Source organism: Nymphalis io, chromosome 16 (genome assembly GCF_905147045.1).
Source record: "Nymphalis io chromosome 16, ilAglIoxx1.1, whole genome shotgun sequence".
Lineage (NCBI taxonomy): Eukaryota > Metazoa > Arthropoda > Insecta > Lepidoptera > Nymphalidae > Nymphalis > Nymphalis io.
Genome location: NC_065903.1, coordinates 3096086 through 3121955, shown reverse-complemented (window position 1 = coordinate 3121955; position 25870 = coordinate 3096086). Strand labels below are relative to the sequence as shown.

At 33.4% G+C, this 25870-nt stretch overlaps 1 protein-coding gene and 1 pseudogene across 4 annotated transcripts in view; one reads left to right on the top strand and one right to left on the bottom strand.

The window, feature by feature from the left end:
• The window catches only part of LOC126774447 (tyrosine-protein phosphatase Lar), a 387053-nt gene that overhangs the window by 154770 nt on the left and 206413 nt on the right, over nt 1-25870 (bottom strand). The window lies entirely within an intron of this gene.
• Nucleotides 11099-11261, top strand: LOC126774614 (U4 spliceosomal RNA; annotated as a pseudogene).

Genomic DNA, 25870 nt, shown 5'->3' with positions numbered 1-25870 from the left:
TCGCCGACGATCTCAAAATCTACAGACCTATAAAAACGTTATCCGATTCTGACCTTCTCCAAGCAGATATAGACGCTCTCGCTAGCTGGTGCAATAAAAATAACATGGAATTAAATGTTAAAAAATGTCTTCATATAAAGTTTACAAGACGCAGAAAACCGATATTATCTAAATACTCTATATCTGGCGATCCTTTATCCGAGGTTAATTCCATTCGAGACTTAGGTGTAGTTATCGATAGCAATTTAAATTTTATTAATCATCTAGACAAAATAATATCAAAAGCTTGGAAAATGTTAGGATTTGTAAAACGAACATGCAAGGATTTTAAGAATACTCGCTCATTGCTCTGCATTTATAATTCTCTTGTACGTTCCAATTTAGAGTATGCATCAAATATATGGAACCCTTTTTATAACACTCATATCGAAAGACTTGAGCGAATACAACAAAATTTTACCCGTTTTCTTGCATACAAGGATACTAGTTGTCCTTATCGCGCTAACTACAACAATAGGCTAAAACATTTTAAAATGATATCACTTAAAAGTCGCCGTGAAATCAGCGATGTTTTGACCCTACACAAACTGATCCATGGTCAAATAATGTCATCCGAACTACTTCAGCAAATCAATTTAGTTGTTCCCCGCAAAATTCCTAGACACCCAATAAAAAAACCTTTTAGAACTACAGCTTTTAAAACAAATTTAGGTAAACATGCACCCCTCAACAGAATAATTAATTCTTATAATGAATATTCTTCTAACGGCAATATCGACATCTTTGCCCAAAGCAAGCCAACTTTTGTGAAGCTCTGTAAAGATCTCATAGTATAACTTTAAAACCATTTTATTCATAAATTAATTATTTCAACCCTTGTAGATTTTTGTTGTTGTATATAAATTTTATTTTATGTTTTGTTTAATTATCTATAATTTATTTATCTTTTTTAATTTTTAGTTAAGACATAATTAGGTTAGTATAGTCTTATCTTAAGGTCAATGTTGTTTACACCTGTAATGATTTATTCACCTAGATTTAATACCCTGTATCTAATGCTAAGTGAATGTGTTAGTGATAAGTCGATGGTGTAACTATTTCCAATAAATAAATAAATAAATAAATCACAATGTCTAATATTACAATGATCCAAAATTAAAACACCAGAACTTTTATTTTTGAATAAAACTGCTTTGAGGTGAAGACATCGTATGAGTAAGCGTAAAAACTTCCATTATTACCGTTATAAAAGTGAATAATAACAACATTAAGCGCTAGTCGAAAGAATGAACGAAATTTCTAGGGAAAGGCATTAACGCTAAGGCTAATACTCGTATTTTAAGCATGATAAAGAGAAAAAAGCATAGGAACACTGGAATTTACTTAGGATATTAAACGAGAGAAGACAAAGAGGTTGCATATTTAAGTTCAAATAAAAGGATCGAAAGAGGGTTTTTTTTAGATAAGATGCTAGACTAATATTTTCTTTAATATATATATACAATTATAAACTTTCTTAATAATTTTCGCCACTAACCAGTTAAAAAAAAAATAAAGTGTTTAAAGAACGATTAAGATATTTCAAATAAATGTACATATATGGTTAGACTCCTCATTATTATCTCACAATGAATTTATAATAATGACTATTATCTCATAATGCCACAAGAATTAGATGATGGATTCTAGTAATTAAAGGTTTGGCCGGCTTGAAGGCAAATACACAAGTTATTGAATTTTTCTGAACTCGAAGCCATCGGTTAAGATCCTCATCAACCACGGGATCATAACTGGGCAATCAAATAATATATGATTGAATAAAATAAATTATTGATTACATAATATCATATAATTAATAATTAACTACGGTCAGGAAAATAGACAGTGCAAATAGAACGCTTCGAAGTATTTAGAATCGCAACCCGGTTTTAACAATTATCTAAGGTAACCAATTAACGTCCAGTACAATTTAATTAAAATATACTTAGGTCTGATCAAATAATGAAGCCTAATTTGCAGTTTTATTTTTATCTATTTTATCGAAGGATTACATTGATGATGCGAAAGTTTTTTAAAAGATTACATAAAAAAATATCCTGCACATCAGTTCTATCGCATTTCTCTTAGACGAGAAACATATATTATAGACGGGCCGGTTGGCGTGGTTGGTAGATACTTGCCTTTCACGTCGAAGGTTGTGGGTTCGATTCCCACCCAGGACTGACATTTGTGTGCATGAACATATCTGTTTGTCCTGAGTCTGGGTATAATTATCTATATAAGTATGTATTTACAAAAGAAAAGTAGTATATGTAGTATGTATTAGTTGTCTGGTTTCCATAGCACAAGCTCTGCTTAGTTTGGGATCAGGTGGCCGTGTGTGAATAATGTCCCAGGATATTATTAGTATATATAACATTTTACACTTTTGTAAGTTTTTCACAAATAAACGGGATTTGAATATAGTAAGTACTTGTTATTACTATTTGACTATTCACAAAATATTTCAATTCTTTATCATACAACTTATTGGTAATTTTTTGAAATCAAACAATCATAACTTGTCTCCAGGAGCATGGCGAATATACTTATTTAAAAACGTTGCAGTAATTTATTATAATTTACGCAATTACTACAAATATCTTTTTTTTTTATGGTATAGGTAGGGGGGACGAGCATCTCACCGCTCGTAATAGAGCTCTTCTGAGGAGACCGCAGAGAGTTATAGCGGTGAGAGCGGTACGAGGTTACTGTATGGTGTCGTGGACGGTGGCGGCACTTCTTGCGAGTGATCCGTCCTGGGAACTCCAGGCCGAGGTACTCGCGGAAGTGCATCGGTTTCGGGTGGCAGCCAGGGCGAATGGCGACCATCCAGGATCAGCGGAGGTTTGGCGAATCAGGTCTGTAGCCCAACAAGCTCTCATTCGCAGATAGGAGGAGGACCTGGGATCCCCATCAGCAGGCCTGACGACAGTGGAGGCGATCCGCCTCCACTTGAAGCGCTGGGTAACAAGAAGGAGCGGCACACTTATGTTTAGACTGACGCAGGTGCTTACCGGACATGGCTGTTTCGGTAAGTACCTACACGGGATAGCGAGGCGGGAGATATCACCCTCCTGCCATGAGTGTGGTGCGCCACTGGACACGGCACATCACACTTTGACGGAGTGTGCTGCGTGGAGGCCCCAGAAGCATACCCTGGCGGCGATATTTGGCGGAAGCCTCTCGCTGCCGAGCGTGATTAACGCTATGCTTGGCAGCGAGAGTTTTTGGATGGAAATGTTCTCTTTTTGCGAGAGTGTCATGTTGCAGAAGGAGGTCGCGCAGCGAGAGCGAGAGGCGAGGTCAGCCGCCACTGATTGGCTCCGCCGAAGAAGACCCGGGATGAGGTGCCGACGCTATGCGCACCTTCTTCCCCCACCGTAAGCGCCGCTGGGGTCAGGGGGGTACTCCGTACCTCGAGAACCCCATAGGAATGATAGGCCCGCTTGAGCGGGCCAACCGTCGGTGCGTCGCGATAGGATGCGCAAGCGATCCCGTGACGCCCCTTCGACAAGACGGAGTGGGTACCGCTGGTTTTTTAGTAGGTATTCCGGCGCCTTCAGTGCCGGCGAGTCCCACATACCCCCCACACCTCATGTGGGGGAAACGCGTAAATGCGTTTTTCCAGCGAAAAACAAAAGGGGGGGACGAGCATATGGGCCACCTGATGGTAAGTGGTCACTAAAGCCCATAGACAATGGCATTTTAAGAAATGTTAACTATCGCTTACATCACCAATCCTATGGGAACTAAGATGTTATGTCTCTTATGCCTGTAATTACACTGGCTCAGACACCCTTTAAACCGGAACACAACAATACCAAATACTACTGTTTTTCGGTAGAATATCTGATGAGTGGGTGGTACCTACCCAGATGAGCTTGCACAAAGCTCTACCACCAGTAAATATATCGTATTTTATATATATACATCTAAATCTAAGATAGTTAGATGAATGATATGAAGATATCTCGTTTGCATTCAAAATAGCATAAAATTGAACAGCAGCCAACATTATTAGATATAGGTCTTTATTGTCTGTCCGTCTGAATCAGCCTTAACCGAGACTGAGATAAGTCGAAAACGGAATTTCATTTCAATTACAGTAAGAGGAGAATTTAAATAGGACGACGATGTCGTTTACCTAATCCGCGTTTTCTTCCGACGTAATGCGATTCCGAACGTTTCTACTTTCATCGGCCTATGGGTCCGTTCACACAGACCGGCTCGGAGAGCATCGGCCTGCTTTTTTCTTTTCACACAGACCGGGTCGTATACGCTTGGAATTGGCCGGAGCGGAGCCGCCAACTATTTCACATCGACCGGCTGGAAGAGATCTGAAAGCGGGTGCGAGCGAGAAAGAGCACGCAAGCGGAGCCGGTCGGCTCCTTTTATTACTTCACACGAAGCGCGTTCAGGCATTTTTAATGACAAAAAAGGTGCAAATGCAAAAATAAACTTTACTACAATCACTCAAAACACTGTTTCCAACGTGATAAAAATCTGCTCTCCTCTCCGAGCCGGTCTGTGTGAACGGACCCTATTGAAATAGTAGAAACGTTCAAAAAACATTTGTTATTTTTTAGTCATCGGTATAATGCTGTCGCTTTGGATTAAGAGGATATAATTTTCACTTCAAATAATAATAATATGATTTTAGAACTTCGTAACTTAATGACATCTATATATATAAAAATTCGGAAAAAAAGAGTAGAAAATATCTCCAGTACCCCAGGTAGATTAACGACTTGAACACAGCGACGGGATATTGGATTCAGTGGGCAGTGGACCGGCCGGAACGGCACCAATTATAGGAGAGACTTATCTAGCAGAAAACTAAAAAGAGAAAAATCAACGATTACTAAATCGCCCGTATTATCTATCAAATCATCATCACGTATCAAAAATATAATTAGTATTTTTTATATGAATCAAATTAATTAATTGGCAAAACTAAAATTATCCAGGGAATTTTATTACAAAAGCAAACAACACTTTGTCCAAAAAGGATAAATTGACTTTGTCGAGACGGAAACTTGGTGTTAAAAGTTTGTCTTTAATTTTCGTATTTCTGTAGTAAGTGTTTGTCATTGTTCCTATCGAAATAATCATATGATTAAAGATTTACATAATATTGTTATAAGTATACTGTGGCGATATTGTAAGTATTCTTACGATGATGGACAAGTGAGAACTTAACTGAAGCACTTTGAATATATATATATATATATATATATATATATATATATATATATATATATATATATATATATATAATTTCCTGAAAGAACTGTAAATATAAGGAGTTAAAACTAACTATTATATTCCATTACTAATAGTAACTATTCTATTCCAACATTTACTTGTTATATATTAGGTATTATATGTTTGTACATAAATAATATTAAGTAAAACATCGAGATAAGACATTTGATGAGTATATAAGGCCCGTCAAAGTGGACAACACTCACAAGTTAATCTGGTATACACAAATTCAAATAGATCAAATATAAACAATATTCAAATATCGTTTGTTAAAACTGTGTCAGATTCATGCTTCTTACCCAGAAGAATTTTTTTTATAGAATAGGAAGGCAGACGAGCATATGGGCCACCTGATGGTAAGTGGTCACCAAACGCCCTTAGACATTGGCATGGTAAGAAATGTCAACCATCGCTTACGTAGCCAATGCGCCACCAACCTTGGGAACTAAGATTTTATGTCCCTTGTGCCTGTAATTATACTGGCTAATTGTTATGCGATATGCCAATTAATATAAATTAAAATGTCATAAATTACATTTACTGAATCGTAAGGTCGTTGAGATTAATTTTGGTTAACGGAAACAAATTATAGTCTTCCGGGGTCAGGTCAGACATCAGAAGAAGGTTATATTAGAATTGAACAATTGATTTGTTTGTTCATTTAACAAAGAACAACTACAATTTTTGTTTTATTTATACTTTGGTTGGGTACCAAGGTAATCCTGTATCGTAGGTATCCGATTATTTCAAACAATATATTTGTCACTCGGATTTTCTTCTTCTTTGAACAGTCACGAGATCTTGGAGCAAAACTTATTTGGTCGAATTTGAGGTCCAACGTTTTTATCTGTAATGTTTGACTTGAAACATTTCTTAAGAAAAAGGATTCAGTTAGTAGTAACTGTTGAGCCTAGTATAATTAATACCGAGCCTTAGTTCCTGCACCGGTTTTATAAGAGAAAAAGGAAAAAGGATAAACATCGTATGTTGTTGTCGTGAGTATTTTTGACCGACTTGTATATAAGAAGCATAATTTCTTAAACAAAATGAAACAGTGTCGTGTCAAGAAATAATTACTGATAATATTGTCTACCTTCCTATTGTGCACGCATCACGCAGACACCGCTGGTTAAATTTTAATAAAACCGTAGCTATATAAACTTCGTATCTAGGTCAATATATAAATTATCCTAAGAAATAAAGTGCTTTTTAGGAAAGAGTTAAAATAAATGACATTATTTTCATAGCCGAAGCTTAAGATGATTGCAGAAAAAGTTCTATGTTAAATCTATATATAAATATTCATTTTTGACTGCCTCGTTGGTCTAGTGACTTGATGTAAGGCCGCAGACCAGGAGGTCCTGGGTTCAACTCCCAGGTTGCGCCAATAAGTTATTCGGTTTTTCTGTCTGAAAATTCTCCGTAGCAGCCCGGAGTCTAAAAGTTGGAAGTGTGTACACTCCCGTGCCTCGAAAAGCACGTAAAGTCGTTGGGTCCTGCGCTTCATCGGATTATGAGAGTTAGGGAATAGAGAGTGCACTTGTGTTTGCGCACACACTTGTGCACTATAATATCTCCTACGTAATTGGCTAATCTCTCTCGAGATTGACCACCATGGCCGAACTCGGTCTAGAGGACATTATTATTACATATTCATTGTATGACATGCCTCATTTATAAAACTAAATATATTTTTACCAATTGGAAGGAAAATTCTTAGGTTTCTCATTAGATATCAATAATGTAACACCAATTTGCGAACAAAGCTGAAAAAAACCGGTGAAATTATATTAACGGCATCACTGATACCTTTTTTGAAATTGTGTACTTATGTTTTTATATGAAAACCTTATAGCCATAAGCTAATAGCTATAATGTTTATATATATATATAATAAGCTCCAAACCTTCTCCTCAAAAAGGGAGAGGAGGCCTTCAGCCCAGCAGTGGGACATTCACCGGCTTTAATGTATATATATATAACAATAAATAAAATGCCAACGAAAATAAAATAAATGCAATACGATACAATTTGCATTAATATTATTAAACAGAACAGAATCCGGTCTTGCTCATAATTCTAAATTTCGAAATGAAGTTGGAACTTTGAAAATTCACCGCGAACAAAGCTAGCAAATTACCCAAGTTCCCGAAGCATGTAAGGGTTGAATAATTAAGTAATAAATCTGCCAAAGTATCGCCTCCAATTAAGCGCCATCATAATGTTTACACTTTTATCAAAATATCGAAATACGTTAACTTCAGATAGTCTATATAAAAACTATTAATATATTTCATACAAAATTATATTTAATGAATGCATCTTTTCATGAGTATTAGTCCAAGATGATCGTCATGAACAATGACCGACAATTCTCAAGAGATTAGCCATCTGCGTAAGACATAATATAGTGCACAAGTGTACGCAAACACAAATGCACTATCTACCGCTCACTTTCATTATCCGATGGGACAGAAAATCCAAAATGAGAGGAAAGAGTTCGAAGACCGCACCAACTTTAACGAAGGCTTTAGTTTAATCATTCAGATGAAACTTATTCCAAGTTTATCTCAAACTGCGCGGGCCAAAGTATAATATGTACTCCCATGGTGTTTACGTGCTTTTCGAAACACAGGAGTATCAGCACCGCTAACATTCAGATTATGATCGACTCTATTGACGCAACTCGATATTTGAACCCATGGGTTCAAAATCCGCAGCCATATGAAAAACTTCTAGAGCAACAAGACAGTTACATACCTAAATAAGTAACAGTTAACCGCATCGACACGGATATTACAAGATCCAATATTATTTAAATAATTACAATACATAAAAAAAATACTGAAAGTAATTCAACAACAAGAGAGCCAAGCGCCCGCTACATGTGTACTGTGTTAATACAACACAATTTAATCGCTCGACCATCGATACTTTTAGTAAAACAAAATAATTATTTTGTGAAAAATAGAGAACACACCATTTTCGAAAACGATCAATAAAGTACTTTTTCCCGAATGTGACGTATGTCATGAATACGACCGCTGTATGAAAAGGCCATGAAAAGTCAATTTTATTTTAGGTAAACCTATATACGCCGGGTTTTTAACTGTATTTAACCAAGGGTATGGGACCTTGTAATTAAGCTAATAGCTCTAATGGGGGTTTCAGATACTCGGGGAACGGGACAGGACAGAACGTGTTCATAAATAAAACGCCTGTCAATATATTTACACTTAGTATTAATATTTAACTGTTCAGCGGATATTTGTAGCTTTTTATTTGGTAAGCAGTCTAATATAATACCAAATACTCTATTATGCTTTTTGAGATGGTCGTACATACTAGTAAAAATATTGATATTTCTAAATTCTTATATAGGCAAAGTTAACTCTTAATTAGCGTGAGTATTTCTATGCTACATTGCCATGCCGAGAGGCGTCAAAATAATATCAGATAATTTTACAAAAAAATAGTCCAGGGGTTACCCCGCCATATAATATAAGATTAGTAATAATTAAATATTCTTTTAAAAAATTAATAATTTAAAAAACTTTTTATTGCTTTTATAATTACTGACTTTCATCTTTATTTAGCCAAATGATTTAGATTCACGACCGATTAAATTATAAAAAAAATCGATATTTTAAAACGATTAAGTTTCTTAATTATTGAAGCTTTGTAAAATTATAGATTGAACCTTATTTACTTTTAATGTGATTAATTTAAGCTTCACATACATCCCATCTATAGCTATCTACGAAATACGAAATACATTCACATAAGCATTCAAAGCTCATTACGAGTTTTGAAGGGATAAACGTCCTTCATGATCAGTGTAGGCTATTAAATTTCAATCCGTGTATGAAGTGCTATATTAATTAGTTTGTCCGACGATTACGCTGAATTAATTGGGTAATCCAATATAAATTTAACGGTCCTCGGTGCGGAGTGATTTTGTACGCAACCGTGAAAATGGACCGAAATTGCGTTTGTCTTTGTTACGGCTACCGGATTTACTGTGTTCCGGTTTTGTTTGACGATTTCCGCTTTTAGTATTTCGATTGTTGAAAAACGAATTCTTCCATATTTATCTTAATTACTATAACCACAAGTGTTTATATACATATATATGTAATCTCGATCTCTTTGATGGAACTTTTTTAAATTTAGATTGCTTTTTTGGAAGTTCACTAATAACAGCCATGGTATTGGTAACAGATGGTGAAACATTATTTGTAATTCTTATTGTATAGATAATCACTCCGCGCAAGCCCGATTTGATAGGTACCACCGGGTGGGTGACCATATATTTGACTCGCCATATATTTTACCGCAAAATATGAATTAGCAATACTCAATAATAAGTATTGTTTTCCGGTAAGAAGGGCGAGTTAACCAGTGTAACTGCAGGCACATAAAATAATAAATAAAACAAACGTAACGTTATCTTCTTGCAAATTTAGCTAAAAATAAAGCTTTATCGAAGTAATTTTCAAATTACATAATTCTTCTAACATCCACGAACGTCGCATCGTACTTAAACATCTCTTAAGTGGATCACTTATAAAAGTCGAATGACGCATTTTTAAATGTCTATAAATGTAAAAAAAATCATAAAGTTCCCTGAAAACTCTTATAAAACAAAAAAAGTACTATGCAAACATTTTATATAGACAATGTTCGTTTTAATTGTTAGCTTAAGCGAAATGAGGCACTGGGAGAGACTCGTGCTGAATACACAGGGCGGTTCGAGAGATGATTTAAAAGCGCAGGTACGACGAATCTGGTCTCGGACTCGTTAAAAATGAAGTCTCCACGGTCCCAGACGACCTGGTGTCATATTCTACCCGGCTGAGGAATGTAATTACGTAACGTCGTAAGAATATTACGCACACATGTTGAAACTCTATACTCTTATTTATTGAAATTGTTCATAAAAATTATAATGTTGATATTTTTAAAATGTATGTGATCATATTCATATAATTATTATCGAATATGTGAGGCACCATAAAGAGACTAATAACATATATTTGGTTTTAATTTAATTATTTTTATTTGGAGAGGATTTAAATATTGGGCAGCAAGCCAATATTATGAATCTATAACAATAGTTATAGCTAAAACTTATGTTATAAAAATGAATTAACAATTAGGAGACGAAACTAATATAAAACCTAAAACTACTATTACAGTAAAGTATTCATACACAAAATAGATTTCTTTCTTTGTATATTTCAACAAAATCTAAAATCTTAAAAGCTAACTTTATACGGGTCACGTTAGGAGGAGAAAGTTGCTGTTTCAATCCGCCCCTTGGGCTATGAATCATCTCCTATCACAAAATGGACGCTTAATTGGAAGGTGTAAAGATTATTTTAGGCACTTCCTTACGAAAAAACAATATTTAAAAAATAAACAATTTCAACTGTACCTGAATGTATGTATTCTTATTGAAAACTAGGTCTTGAACAATGTACTCAGAACTTTATCCTACCAATTCTCTCGAGTCGAGACTCAATATTCAAGTGTGAGAGTATCTTAGTCTTTATTTTTACTTCCATCTTAAAATAATCTCTAGCCTGAATACAATAGAGTCGAAAATAGAACGACGACATGGATTTAAATAGTTAAAGAAGGCATGTGCATCATACGAAATCAGATGTTTCTAAAAATTATGCGGGAACTGTCGGGGTTTGAACCCTTGACAATACTCCTTTCTGACTTAAGCGAAAATATAACTTTTTAAGTAATTATTCGTTTTCGAAAGTTTAATTCACCCAAATGCATATATGTGCACAGGCAATATCGCAACCAATGAGGTTAAACCGCGGAGCAATTATTGCAGTTGAAAATGCAAAATGGCTTTACTTCCGTCACTTTATAAAGAAGAATAATATTAGTGAGGACACATATAGTAACGAGATAATAAAGGTAATTATGACAAGATATAAAATAAGCATTGCTTTAAATATTTACCTTATCTCCTGCATAACAGTATACGATATATAGTTAATCTATCTTTTATCTATTTCTAATCTATTTTAATTTATTTAATCTTTCATATAATTTTCAATAAAATAGCTGTTATAACAATGTGTATGTACGTTTGGAGTTACGATATAATAATGTGTTCTATGACGAAGAAATTGATAATATAATCGAATAACGAAATATGTTACTTACTACTACACTGTACTATCTACTACATGTAAATTTTATATTAAATCGTTTTAACATATAAGACATTATTGGCATATTCTAATAATTTAAGAGGTAATAATATTCGTTGACTTTCATGTAGGATATATAAATTAGCCATATAATTACAGGTCAATTAAAAAAAAAAGAAAAAAATATATACACAGACTAAAAATCTATGCAATTCGATTTGTAAAAAATAATTAATGCTAAATTTCTTACCGGTTCTACTCGATATAAACTGCATTCCGAAGTTTTCGCACTCGAAGCATTATATTTATTTTGATCATGGTAATCGATATAAAATAATTCGTGAGTAGATATTTATCTTAATACAATTAAATAGTTATATACATTTCTTTTCACATTTCTTTTCTTTCATAAGAATGGCAGCAATACCCGTTATACTAATAGTCCTATTATACACCCACCAATTAAGCGTAAAGCTTGTGTTAGGAGTGAGGATAACAATAGCCAATAGGTCAGAATTGAACCTGCGACTAATTAAACTGTACGGCCGTAACATTGCGCTATTGACACTTCTCTTCATTTCGGACAGAAAATCTCAAAACGAAATGCATTTTGTTATATCAAACACTAGGATATATAATTTCAACGTACGATACTGTTAGATAACCCTTAAGATTTATTCATAGTCTTTCATAGCCAAAAATATTGTTAAAGATACTGTTGACACGACATCCAGTAACAAGAATAAGAGCAGAATTGGAGAAAATTGGAACAAATTGCGTCAAAGTGGTGAAACGAGTGTCAAAACATATTTTAAATCACCCAGAGAAGTGGGTAAATAGAAAACTTTTACTGACAATGCCGTGAACAGTATTTGTACTCAATGTGTATTAGGGTTACGCATTCAAATATGAATTCGCAAAATTCGATCACTTAATCGTACAGTCCGTTTTAAATCAACAGACATGCTTGTCGTTGATTAAGATAAACATTTTAAATATAATTATTATAATTAATAATGTTTTATTTAGTACATAGGCGGACGTGGAATTGTGCCACCTGAAGGTAAGTGGTATAAATTCAAACAAATTATTTTACAAGACTAAAAAATGAATACAAAGTTTTTTCACGAACAATGTACTGGTTGATGAATAAGTCGATTCATATAAGCCAAAACCTTACATACGATCCGATAAATAATAATTAAGGAATCGGTGATTACTTAGAAAAATTCATTGTAATTCTCCTATGAATACTTATTCAAATTCAACAAACAACAATACCGTTATTGCGAACTAGAATTCTTAATATCGGTTAAGATTTTTTACAAATAGGTAATAATTTTTTTCTTGTATTTCTTCTAGCAAGCATGTTTTTTGCTACCAACGCGCCCTGTGTCGTCAAATTTCAATTTAATGCCATTTAATAGATTCGTAATGGTTTAACGCGATATTTTTTTCTGAAAATCTGACTCACATTTCATGTTAAATTGGTGAAAACTAAGTTTTTTTAACAAATTTACATGCTGGCTTCAAAGTTAATATAAATTAATAAAACTTTATATTTTATAATAATAAATACAAATTCACACGAAAATTCAATGGTGCTTGCCCGGGTTTGAACCCACGATCATCGGTTAAGATTCACGCATTCAACCACTAGGCCATCTCGGCTTTTTTAGCCGAGAGTGGTAAGAGCTCCCGCATTGGAGCAGCGTGGTGGAATAAGCTCCAAACCTTCTCCTCAAAATGGAGATGAGGCCTTAGCCCAGCAGCGGGACATTAACAGGTTGTTAATGTTTCCAATACATAAATAAATAATAATAATAAATTACAGTTAATGACAGAGAATCGGAATTGCTATTCAAAGGGGAAATGCTGCTAGCATTCTTGCCACCATTCCACGCGGTCATGTTTTGTACAGTAGCTAATTTTAATCTTAAATAAAATATAATTTAAAACTGAAAATAAAACCAATTTTTAGTGCAAGGAAAGATTTCTTATAAAAGTTTGTACTTTATATTTTTAAGTCGAATCGTTATTGTAACAGTCGAAAGCAATTTTCCTTTAAAGCAAATTGAACATTTCAAAGAAGTCGAGCAAAGTCAGGTAAAGTAAACAAACAATATTTAGAGACGGTTCAGTAACTCTTCAATATCGAGTTTGCGTTGGCCAAGTTATGAATTATTTACGGAAGAAATGCATACGATCGCTTTGCGACGGATTTTTAAAATCAATTACTATATATAACTATTTCATAATTTGTAATAAGTATTTTTATTATACAGATTGAATTATACAGCTGGAAAAATAAAATGTTTTTTATTTGTATATATTTAGAACTTTATCATGTATCCGATTTTTCTACTGATATTTCTCATAATTGAACTGTACATGACGATTACAAGTAAAATTATATTTATAAAAACGAGTAACTATTGAATTTCTTGTTGGTTCTTCACAGTAGTATCTACACTCAGGACGGGTGGTAGCTTTATATTAAATTTAATCTTGTATATGAAGATTCAGAAGAGATGTAAGAGCCCACTTGAATGAATAATGTTTTGATTTTGATATTTAATTTATGAATAAATATATAAATATTTACTGGTGGTAGAGCTTTGTGCAAGCTCGTCTGGGTAGATCCATCCAATCATCAGATATTCTACCGCAAAATAGCACTACTTGGTATTGTTGTGTTTCGATTTGAAGGGTGAGTGAGCCAGTGTAGTTACAGGCACAAGGGACATAACATTTTAGTTCCTAAGGTTGGTAAACAAGATTGGTTGGTTTCTTACAATGCCAATATCTACGGGCGGTGGTGACCACTGACCATCAGGTGGTTCGTTTGCTCATTATATTCATTTTTTACTAACCACTTTATCTCTTAGATTCGAATAAATATAAATAACCAATGATTTCGAATTAAAATCGAAGCAATTCATCCGCACTAATTAATTTTGTGCGCTAAACTGACGTATTCGCCACGCAAATTAATTATTCGGATTTGGTTAACGAGCGACCAAGCGATATTATATTCGGTTAAATTATTAGGCGTTTCATCTGATATCAATTAACAATGGCCATCTGAAACATTTTAACGGTTCCACATCAAATACGACAAAATGACATGTGTAATGTTGTCCAAATGTTTTGTTAGCACTTGTTTCCTGACTGGAAAGCGTTTTACGTGATGTTTCAATCATTTTAGAATTCGCAGTAAGCGGAAATCGTACATATTTATAAATTACACGTGTTTTTATTAATGATAAGAGTTGATTTTGCTTCAACACGTGAATCATAATCATAGTTCGCGGATTCAAGCACCGGGCAAGCACCACTGAGTTTTCGTGGGCTTAATTTATATTTATAATTTATTTAGTGTGAAAACATCCTGATGAAATCAGTATCCGTAGGATGAAAATCTACCACATGTGTTTCCATTAACCAATCCTGATTGGAGCGGCGTCGTGGAATAAGCTTCAAACTCCTCAAGAGGCGAGAATGCTTTTGCTGAGATTAAGAAGTGGAAAATTCACAACCTAATACTTTTTATTAATGGATCGAGAAAATTATAAACAGTGGCATGTATAATAGTTGTCCATTACAACGAAACACAGTAATTGAATAGAATAATCCTAGAGTGGGGGGTACCCACCCCCGCGGGCAGCGCTGTACCCTTACCATGTAGTTTGTGTATTACGTACACTTAAAATAATCACACGTGAAATAACCGTTATTTGAAAATTATTTATTTATATTACAATTATAATATCCGGTAAACGACGTAAATATGACAAAAATAAATATGCTTATCCTAATCATATGACAAATTGTCACCAGCGTTCTTGTCAGTATTCCCTGCACGGTCTTGATTTGCAATGAAATTATTTTTTTATTTATAAAAATTATACACCATAGTGTAAAAATATGAATAAAAGTAAATGAAGTGAAATGATTTGATCCTGTGATGACTGCCACACAAAAATGAATAATTTTATAGTATATAAACAAAATAACTTGGCCTGCATGTAAATTATATTAAAATCGAATTGTTTGCCGAATATCCTATACATTTCGTTCTCAGTTACATAATTTCTTTTGGCATGTACATAAATTCCAAAGGGAATTCTGCTTTACCGCAATGTGCGTGACTGTATTGTTGATGAGTTGATAAAAATGTACACCGTTTAATATTGTGAAAAAAATCTGTAAAGTCTTCCAAGTTATTTATTCAGTGGGTCATAAATCAAATCGGCACGTGCACGCGGCAGGGAAAGAGAACGACTTCGAGTGAGAAATAAAAGTAGGGTTGACAAAATAGAACAAAAAACATTGCTTATGGATCGATTATTGATTTTCTTATTTGCTTGTAAAAAAATATTTAAATAAAAAAAAACGACTTAGAATTCATCGTTTTGAAACATTGCGTCTAGAAATATTAAATTTTAAAACATTTTTAGTATTTATTTTAAAATAACGGCCATACATTGTATGTTTTATATTTCTAAATAAAACCATTGCATGTTCTTCGCAAATAGTCAGTAACTCAGTATGGCTAAATGGTGACGGAGCTAGGTTAGTGCTCCGTAAAAGCGTACGTACAGCAACTGTGTGTGAAAAATGTCATGACACGGTTCGTGATATGTGAGGCTTTCATATTACCTCATATACGTAAAAGCACCTATCCTGCAACTTTTTTTACGTTTAATGTATCAGAATAAAAATAAACAGACTACGCCCTATTTGCTAGACCGTATTACATTTGGGGTGCAAAGTTACGTAAACCGAAAGACAATGAGATGATATAGACTAGAAATGATATATGGCGGTGCGTAAGTGGGGACAATTTTCCGCGTTATTTATTGTTGGTATTAGACCGTGTATTGGGACCGTTTCCGTGGCATCTGTAGCTTTATAGGGACATTCCCAAGCTCCCCGATATCAATAACGGGAACTGGTGCAAAAGTTGGACAGCAGGATGCCGGTCAGTTCAAACTTTGTTACGGTCGGGATTCGCTCAGTTTCTCAATAAAAGTCCGAAAGTAATTTCACCTTGGGACTGTATCTCTTTATAAACTCGAGCGGAAGCGAGTTTTATTAGTTGGACATATTTACAAATTGCTCGGTCAGTGAGGTATAAATGAAATGTGAGCCGGTGTTGGGAGTTTGCGACCGCGATCAATTATTGTATGGGAAACGCGGGTACCGACGATAACTGGAAGCGAAGTTTTCAAACTAATGATAACAAACGCTTCGCTAAATCCGCGATAGAAATTCTGCCATTGCTTTAAAAATATGGCGTCGACTAAGCCCGAACTGTGCAACAAAGTAAATCGTGAATTTAGCGAGGTCGCCTCAGGATTAGTCTGTGAAAAGTTTCGAAGGCCTCTCGGCAAAGTTTTCATCTCGTGTTGATGTTGAAAATAATAAAAATAAGGAACTCGTACATTGAGTAGCAGATGAGTAAAGATTAAAGGTTTCTCGACGCCGAGTAACACTTCAGACATCAGAATTAAAAGCTTACTAAATGTATTATAATAATACATTCTATTTATAAAATCTAATTATTATAGATAAACAAAAAAAAAAACAAATATAATGAGAATCAATACCACGCTAAAACGACAAAATAAAAAATAATTATTATATATTTATTACTTTTGTTACCAGTTATCAATAAGTTTAGTATAAATAATAATTAAATTATTTATGTTAATATAACAGAAAACAAGACGAGTAATTTATCTAACTGATGTTTAGTGGCCACCGCAGACCATATGCATTAGCACTATATGAAATATAAATTATTCTTTACAGAGTTAATGCCCTAGCTAATTAAGGGAAAACGCTAATTAAGGGAAAACGCTAGGCAGAAGAAGAAGAGTTAATGTCCGCCAGCCATAGAATCTGGAGATGTTTTTTCCGTTTCGCTTTTCATTACATTAGCTCAGTTACGCTACAAAATGAAACACATAATTACAAAATACTAAGTATCGGTATGTTCGGCACGGTGGAATAACTGAAGAGTGGGTGGTACCTACCAAGACGTTTATTTAAACTATCACAACTTGACAAAAGCAGGAGATTATACGATCTTCATGGAATTCATTCGATGCTGTATTACTGTGAAAAGTACATAAAAGCCGTTCAACAACATTTGTTTAAGCGAAATGTAAATTCTCAAAAACAAGTGGAAACAATATGCAAATACTATCTAGTGGTTATTCACACTAGATGCAGACTATGCCCACAATAGTTGGGTAACAATCCGGGAATAATTCGCGGCATAATGAAGCTTTCTTTAGTTCTGAATTAAATTCAAACTGTATGCTAAACGTACATGTATTATTGATTTTTCCTATAATCAAGTTCACTGAGGTCATGTAAAATAAACGATACAATTTAAATTTTAACACATCCAATAAAGGAGTTACATTGAATAAACAACAAGGATCAGAAAACGTAAGGTTACTGCGGGTTAAATCTGATTTATTCTTGGCAGTGTGTCAAGAAGCATATTTCGTTCTCGGATGTGGAATATTGGCGAAATGATAAAGTCTTATTTGGCGTATATTGAGCGTAAACCAACGCTCCATTACTCTATCGAATGTGAGGTAGGAAGTGATGCGAACTCGTTTCCTTTAGCACCCTCTCATTAGTAATCTGAGATTCAATGTAGATTCAAGGGTGAAATTTGTACTAATAAATTCTCAGAACAATCAACGTATAAGGAAATATTAGAGAACTTTGCGTATGTTAGTGAATATGGTAAAATTTGAATGATGCAAACAAAAACGTAATATGTCAAATAATTATTGTTGGTAGATAAATCATTAGTCTTCGTCCTTTATTTGCAGAGCGAGGTATATATACTCTTTGAAAAATGTTAGTTTTATTGATACTAGTTTATTTTATTTAAAGAAACATAACAAATATTTGATCGCTTATTAAGTCTAAAAAAATGACAACAAAATTTAACTTTTTTTTTTTTTTTTTTTTTTTTTTTTTTTTTTTTTTTTTTATAGAAAAGGAAGGCGGACGAGCATATGGGCCACCTGATGGTAAGTGGTCACCAACGCTCTTAGACATTGGCATTGTAAGAAATGTCAACCATCGCTTACATATCCAATGCGCCACCAACCTTGGGAACTAAGATTTTATGTCCCTTGTGCCTGTAATTACACTGGCTCACTCACCCTTCAAACCGGAACACAACAATATCAAGTATTGCTGTTTTGCGGTAGAATATCTGATGAGTGGGTGGTACCTACCCAGACGAGCTTGCACAAAGCCCTACCACCAGTTAACTGGTGCAAAGCTCGGAGATTGGTAAATTTTTATAATAATAATAATAACAGACAAACGCAAGCGCGCTACTTTATCGCGTACAAGCTTACGGATTTTAATTTATATTTTGATTAACGATATATATTATAAAATTGACTAAAATTAGGTAACTTTTTTTCTGTAAATAATTACGGATATTATTATTATTTTCTTAGAATCAGTCATTTTCCTTTGTTTAATGTTAATAATTCATCAACTGATCTTTAAATACGTAGTTTGCTTTGTACTTTAGATTTTTTTCATCGTGTCACTTTGAAGGTATTTCTTATCGTAGTCACGTTAAAATGTTTTCTTTCAATAGGACCTCGGTCTCGGAGTCTAAGACAGATCTCATTGTTAGTATTTTAGTTAAAGATGTGCATAAATTGTAACCTGTATATAAACAGAATGTTAAGACATGATGTGTCTTCATTATAATTTACAATACAAACTGTTCCCGCAACATCAACTTGATGGTAAGGCTTTGTGCAAGACCGATTGGGTAGGTACCACCAACTCATCAGAATTATTATGGCTACGCCACGGGCGATAGTGACCGCTTACCATCAGGTGGCTCATTTGCCCATCCACCTACCAATTTTGTAAAAAAAACATGGAAATCATTGCAACAGAAGGTATGTACTATGCTATTTAGTTTATATAATGTATATGTAATAATATTATCATTAGAGATGGGGGACGGTTGGACATTGGTGATAATGATTATATAAACATTTTCTTATATATATAGTATATTAGTATTTTTTTAAATCTAAATATTCAACACAATCCAGAGTAAAACAATTTCCTAGAAATTGTACTTATAAGACATAAAGGGTAAGGTTTAGTTAAGTCTATTATTATGTATAGTTTAGTATATTATTATATATTAAGCAACAATATAATGTTACACCTGGTATTCTTGAAATCTGTCTCTTCTGATAAATTAATTATATTTTTAAGGGGAAACCGTGATTAAAAAATAAAACTAGGTTTTTATGAATTCGTTAAATCGAAATTCAACTTTAGCTTTGAAGAGCTCGGCAAATATGTTCCCGACTCTCAACTACTTTCACGTTACTACGGTATTCATAACTTATCTTGACATATGCTTATAAGCTGTTGGCAACATGTATACTATGATTCTATCATTATTTTTATTTCACTTCAATTCGACGTGGTTTGCGTACTCATTAAATAAAATTTGAAGCGCGACTTCGTTTCTATCATTATAACAGTACACTTGGGAGCAAAGAAATCGAGCCACTCCCGTTTTTCATATTTTGTGGTAATTTTTCTTGAGCCATATCATATGAATTTGAAACATGATATATTCTCTGAAAGATTATTTAATTACCTTTAAAGAAACGGTAGTTTATAGATAACTTTTTAAATACAGTTTTAAAGATGGAATATTTTTTTGCTTTTTTATAATACTTGCTTTTATGAATTGCTGCACTACAATTAAATAAATAGTAGTTTTTAATTATTATCATTGTTGTATGCTGAATTTATTGAAAATTTAATTTTTATTTAAGATAATGGTCCGTGAATCGGTACGGCGTACCTGTCGGCAGCGGGGATTCAACAAATGACGTGCCCAGCTAGAAGCACTTTTTTTTTTTTTTTTATAGAATAGGAAGGCGGACGAGCATATGGGCCACCTGATGGTAAGTGGTCACCAACGCTCTTAGACATTGGCATTGTAAGAAATGTCGCTTACATATCCAATGCGCCACCAACCTTGGGAACTAAGATTTTATTTCCCTTGTGCCTGTAATTACACTGGCTCACTCAACCTTCAAACCGGAACACAACAATATCAAGTATTGCTGTTTTGCGGTAGAATATCTGATGAGTGGGTGGTACCTACCCAGACGAGCTTGCACAAAGCCCTACCACCAGTAAACTTCGCACTTGAACTTGATTGAGCACATATGGAACAACCTCAAATAAAGAGTCCAAGCCAGGATACCGGCTGTTTCAAGTTTTTCATCGTAACGCTGACCCGATCGATGGTTAACAGTCTGCGAGCATTAATGTGCAATGGAGTAATATCAGTTTTTGAGAAAAAACAGATTTCGTTTTTGTTTAAAAAAAAAACAAAAATCAGTGGACTATTTAATCTTAAACCAGAAATATGGCTTTCTCTTTCAGAGTAAATAATTAATTGATAAAAAGAGAACAATGTTTAAAAATTTACCCTAAATTTAAAGGTTAAATAAAGTTTCAGATGGTATGTTTCAATATTGTGTTGTTTATAAAATAAAAAATAAAAAACAAGAAACGAGAAAAACCGGGGTGGCTCGATTTGCTTGATTGGATTAGCTTTGCTCCCAAGTGTAATATAACTTTTTTATAATATAAGGATATTATAAAAATATATATCTTGTAGATTATTACAGAAGATAGGTTAGGATTGTTTATATGCATAATTAAATAACTATATTATAACTCATGTTCAGGTTGAGACATTCTAAATTTATATTATGCAAACAAGTAAAGAATATTCGAGAAGGAATATACCAAACAAGTAATCGCAGCAGAAGATAATAAAACATTTATTTTATCGTATTACTCAATCCTAGTTCAGATTTTATGATTTTTCGCGTGGGCCACTTTGGGTCTGTACGAACCGATTCGTCGCTCCGCAAACAGTCGTAAATCCCCGAACATTGGCCTGGCCTGTCCTCCTGCTTAATAAAAAAACGGATACATGTGAACGGGTACGGCATTGTTCGCTGTGGACGTGATTTATTTCAATAAACGTGTCGTATTGGATCGCATGTCCATGTGACAGATAATCGCCGAATGGATTACGTTCGCGTTGAGATAATTTAATAAAATCGGGTTATTAAGTCGTGACTATAATTGTCAATTAATTTATCTCTAGAGATTTGGCTGACCAGAAACTATTTTTATTTTATAAAATTATATAACCGAACCGAAAAATAATAACTGAATTGTTCTTAATTAATTTTAAGGACTGTACGAATAACAACTATTAATGGAAAATTGTTTTCGATGCATTTTAAAATGAATTAAAAAGTTTTATAATCCGTCGGCGAAGAATAAAACAATTATTTAAGTATGTCAATAAGTATCAGATATTATTACTTTACATGGTTATTCGGACCGACATATTGAAAATGAGATTATATTTTGGCTCGTTTCTGTTTGATTTACGACACATTAAATGTTTTATACAACAATAACGGGTAAAACATTTGACCGTGTAACTCGGCTTTTAGGATCTGCGTTTCGATTCGATTAATTCAAAGGGTATGCTAAAGCTTTAAATGTTTTTTTGGGTGAGAATATTTAGGCTGAATTATCGTTAAATGAGCTCACATAACGTCGATTCGCGTCACAACGGGGTTTTATAAAACAAAGATGCGAATTAACGGGTCTCATTCTGAAAGGTCTATTGTGAAAGCCCATCCTCAGGGTATATCCTTCCATTTCGTAGAATTGGACATGTATCGACACCAAACTAACTTGACCCACCGCGATCCCTTAGAGTCGTTTTGATGAACGCTAACGAACAGTAAATTGATGTAACCGAAAGCTCTTTGTATCGTGGATGTCGGTACAAACGGAATGGACGTTGGGCCCGTTTATTAGATTCTTCGCTTTCTTTCTTTACCTTTGACTAAGGGTTGGTCTTGTCTTTGAGACAGCAATAAGAGTTGATGTGTATTTTACAGATTTGCGAAATTGGTAGAGTTTTAATATATACATCTGCGCTGCGTGATGATTATTGTATCAATCATTCATATGTTAAAAAAACATTATCATTACAATACAGTAACAGTAAAAGCCTGCGAGCCTGCCTCTCCCTTTTTGAGGAGAAGGTATTGAGCTTATCCCACCACGCTGCTCCAATGCGGGTTGGTAGAATTTCAGTGACATTAGACACATGCAGGTTTCCTCACGATGTTCAATCACCGTCAAGCACGAGATGAATTATAATCACAAATTAAGCACATGAACCGGGTTGGAACCCACTATCACCGGTTAAGATTTATGCGTTCTTAACACTGGGCCATGTCTAGCCGACATGGCCCAGTGTTAAGAACGCATTTTCATTAAATGCTCAATAATAAACAATCACATAAATAAGAAAAAAATAATGTTACTATAAATACATATATAAATTTACCTGGTAATACAAAAATGTAAATATAATTGTCAATTATTATAATAAAACAATACTATCTCAAAATAACAATTTATAATTTTCAGTTCAACACTGTGCTAATGATATATTATTTATATGATAATAAGCGATCAATTACAGTGAAATATAATAACTATACTCGTAATTTTGTATTGTGAGTGTCCTTGGACTACAATTATTTATGTGATTATTTCTATTTTTAAATTACGTTACTATACTTACGAATACACTTGACTACATTTATGTGAAAAATAGAATCAAATATTAAATAATTTAAAGATTTTAAAGTAGTTATAAGAAACCCGTGGTAATGAACTTTATAATTTCAAAGCAACATTTTGATAATATACACATTTTATTGTCAGACGATAAAAGTCTTTAATCACATTTAATTGAACACGTAAATATAATGGCAATCAGGTACAATAGTTTTATTACCGTTTAGCAATCTTGAATACCTACAATAAATTTAATTCGAATCAAATTTATAAGAATTCCCGTGACTCGACAAAACAAAATTAAGAAAAACTATTTTTGGAATACTTCAATATAATTAAAATAAATTTCTCTTTAAATATATGTCCCACACTGGGCGCCAATATAAGTGTTTGTTTTAAAAACGCTGGTTTACTTTATATCAATGCAACAACAATATATATTAAAGAACAACTGTATCATATTTATTCTATAATTTAAGATATTATTACAATAAGCAACATAATTTATAATGAATACGATAATGTTATGTAATCATAATATTTTAATCATAAACATAGTTACATTAATGTTTTCTTTAATTATAATATTTTAATCTTATAAATACAACAGTAAGGCTATTTTAGATATATAATTTTGTCTTTGCATTACATTAAAATAATTATCTCACAGATTTGTCATTATTCGTTATTAACGTGTTTCGTTAGCTTTATGTAATAAAAGATATCACCATTTACTACGGTACTATGTTATTGCCTATACGAGGCAGCGGTCAATTTACGAAAGCAACAATGTAAACCACATTGTAACCACTCATTAGGGTAATTGGAAGTCAAACGCAAGCAATATTAACTGATATACAAAGTTATTATTATATTGGAAATCAATAAATCCGCGGTCGTTTCAGCTATATGTACATCTAAATTGGTAAATATCTTTAATTTGTTCCACATACGTTGTAGTCGGCTGTTTGCTATTTCTATAATGTGAACATAAAAATCAGATTGAAACCATTCGCTTAGAAGTTATGTACCATAAAATACCATTAAATACTTCTAAAGTACTGAGAAGGCTTTGTAAGTTCGGATGATAGACGAGGAGTTTTACAAACTTATTGTATAAAGTTAATTCTGGGAATACGGCTTGCGTGATATTGCGGTAGCCATTCCTACGAGGTCTATGAACTTTGTAATTACACATGTTAAATCAAGTCTCACTTACATTACGTCTAATTATCATATTATATCATGCTATTATATTGCCGGGTGTACGTCTTATCTTATGACAGGTAAATTATTATTATTAATCTCAAGTAACTACTTACATACAACTAGCATTTTAATTTTACATATACCTAATAATTTAGTAATATATAACTCCTTAATGACATAAAATCCTTTATTACCCTGAAGATTTTAGTTCTACACTCCTGCATAAATAGATAAAAATAGATTATACCATTCTGCAGTATTATGATTAATGAACGTGTTTGATAAATGTGTTATGTTGAACCAGATAGACTGATGGATTTCTTTAAAATAAATAATAAAAATGCGACCGGATTTCGCGGGGTTGTCGTTTCATTTGGGCACGGAGCCAAAAGTTGAGACTAAAATTGAATAAGGCAGCGAGTCACCAGAGCGTGTATGCAACTTCGTAAATTTTTGTTTATGACATTCTGTCAGATTTGCATTGTAGTCGAATATGGCCAATAACGACATTATATCAAAACGCGTGACATTATAAATACAAATTTATTAAATTCGCTACTAAACATGATACACTTAAAACGTGATCTTGGTATTTATACAGAATTAAAAAAACATTAAAAATTGTTATAAAAATGCAGCAGGTTTTACTAAAATTGGGTCATTTTTTTCTATTGAAAATAAGCGTTAGCAGGAACATTCTATACAACGCCACACGAGTTAGATAAAGTTCTGTAAGAAGATATGTTCTTTAAACGAAAAGTACACTAAATTATCTTTGAAAATTGACTATCTATCATAAAAATGATATAAGATACATACATGTGTATCTTTGATACTTGCTCTCTTAATAAAACCTTTTATCTTAGTAATGGATGATCTTTCAAAGATAAAGGTTATACACATTGATCGTATACAACTAGAATGTTTCAGTGTACAAAGTGCGTAATGGATTTCGTGGCAAGGTACAGTCCCCAGGGCGAATCCATCTCCTTTTTCCAATTGATTAGGTGGTAACTGGACGTTATGGGTTTTCGGTTCAGTGTGCGATAAGAGATTTATTACAACATTTCATCATTCCATCAATTCTATACATTACCGTTAATGTATTGAATTGATGGAAAAAAGTTCACTTTTATTACTACTATTCCCACTTATAAAAAGTTTAAAGCAAGCTTCTGATCAATAAGAATAATTATTACCTTTATTTTGGTAACATTTACAAATCATTGTTTTTCCGTCTACAAGAAATTATAAGTTTATGCGATATAACTACCGCACTGACTATCGAAGATAAAAAAAAATGTCTGCCGATAACCAAAAAAATCGTTTATATAAAACTTACATAAATATGATCTCGAACCTGTAGTCAAATGTTATATGCATCTTTAAATATTAAGCTGAGTATAAGCTATTAATATATACGCAGAGTGTATAGTCGCAAAGGCACAAAACAA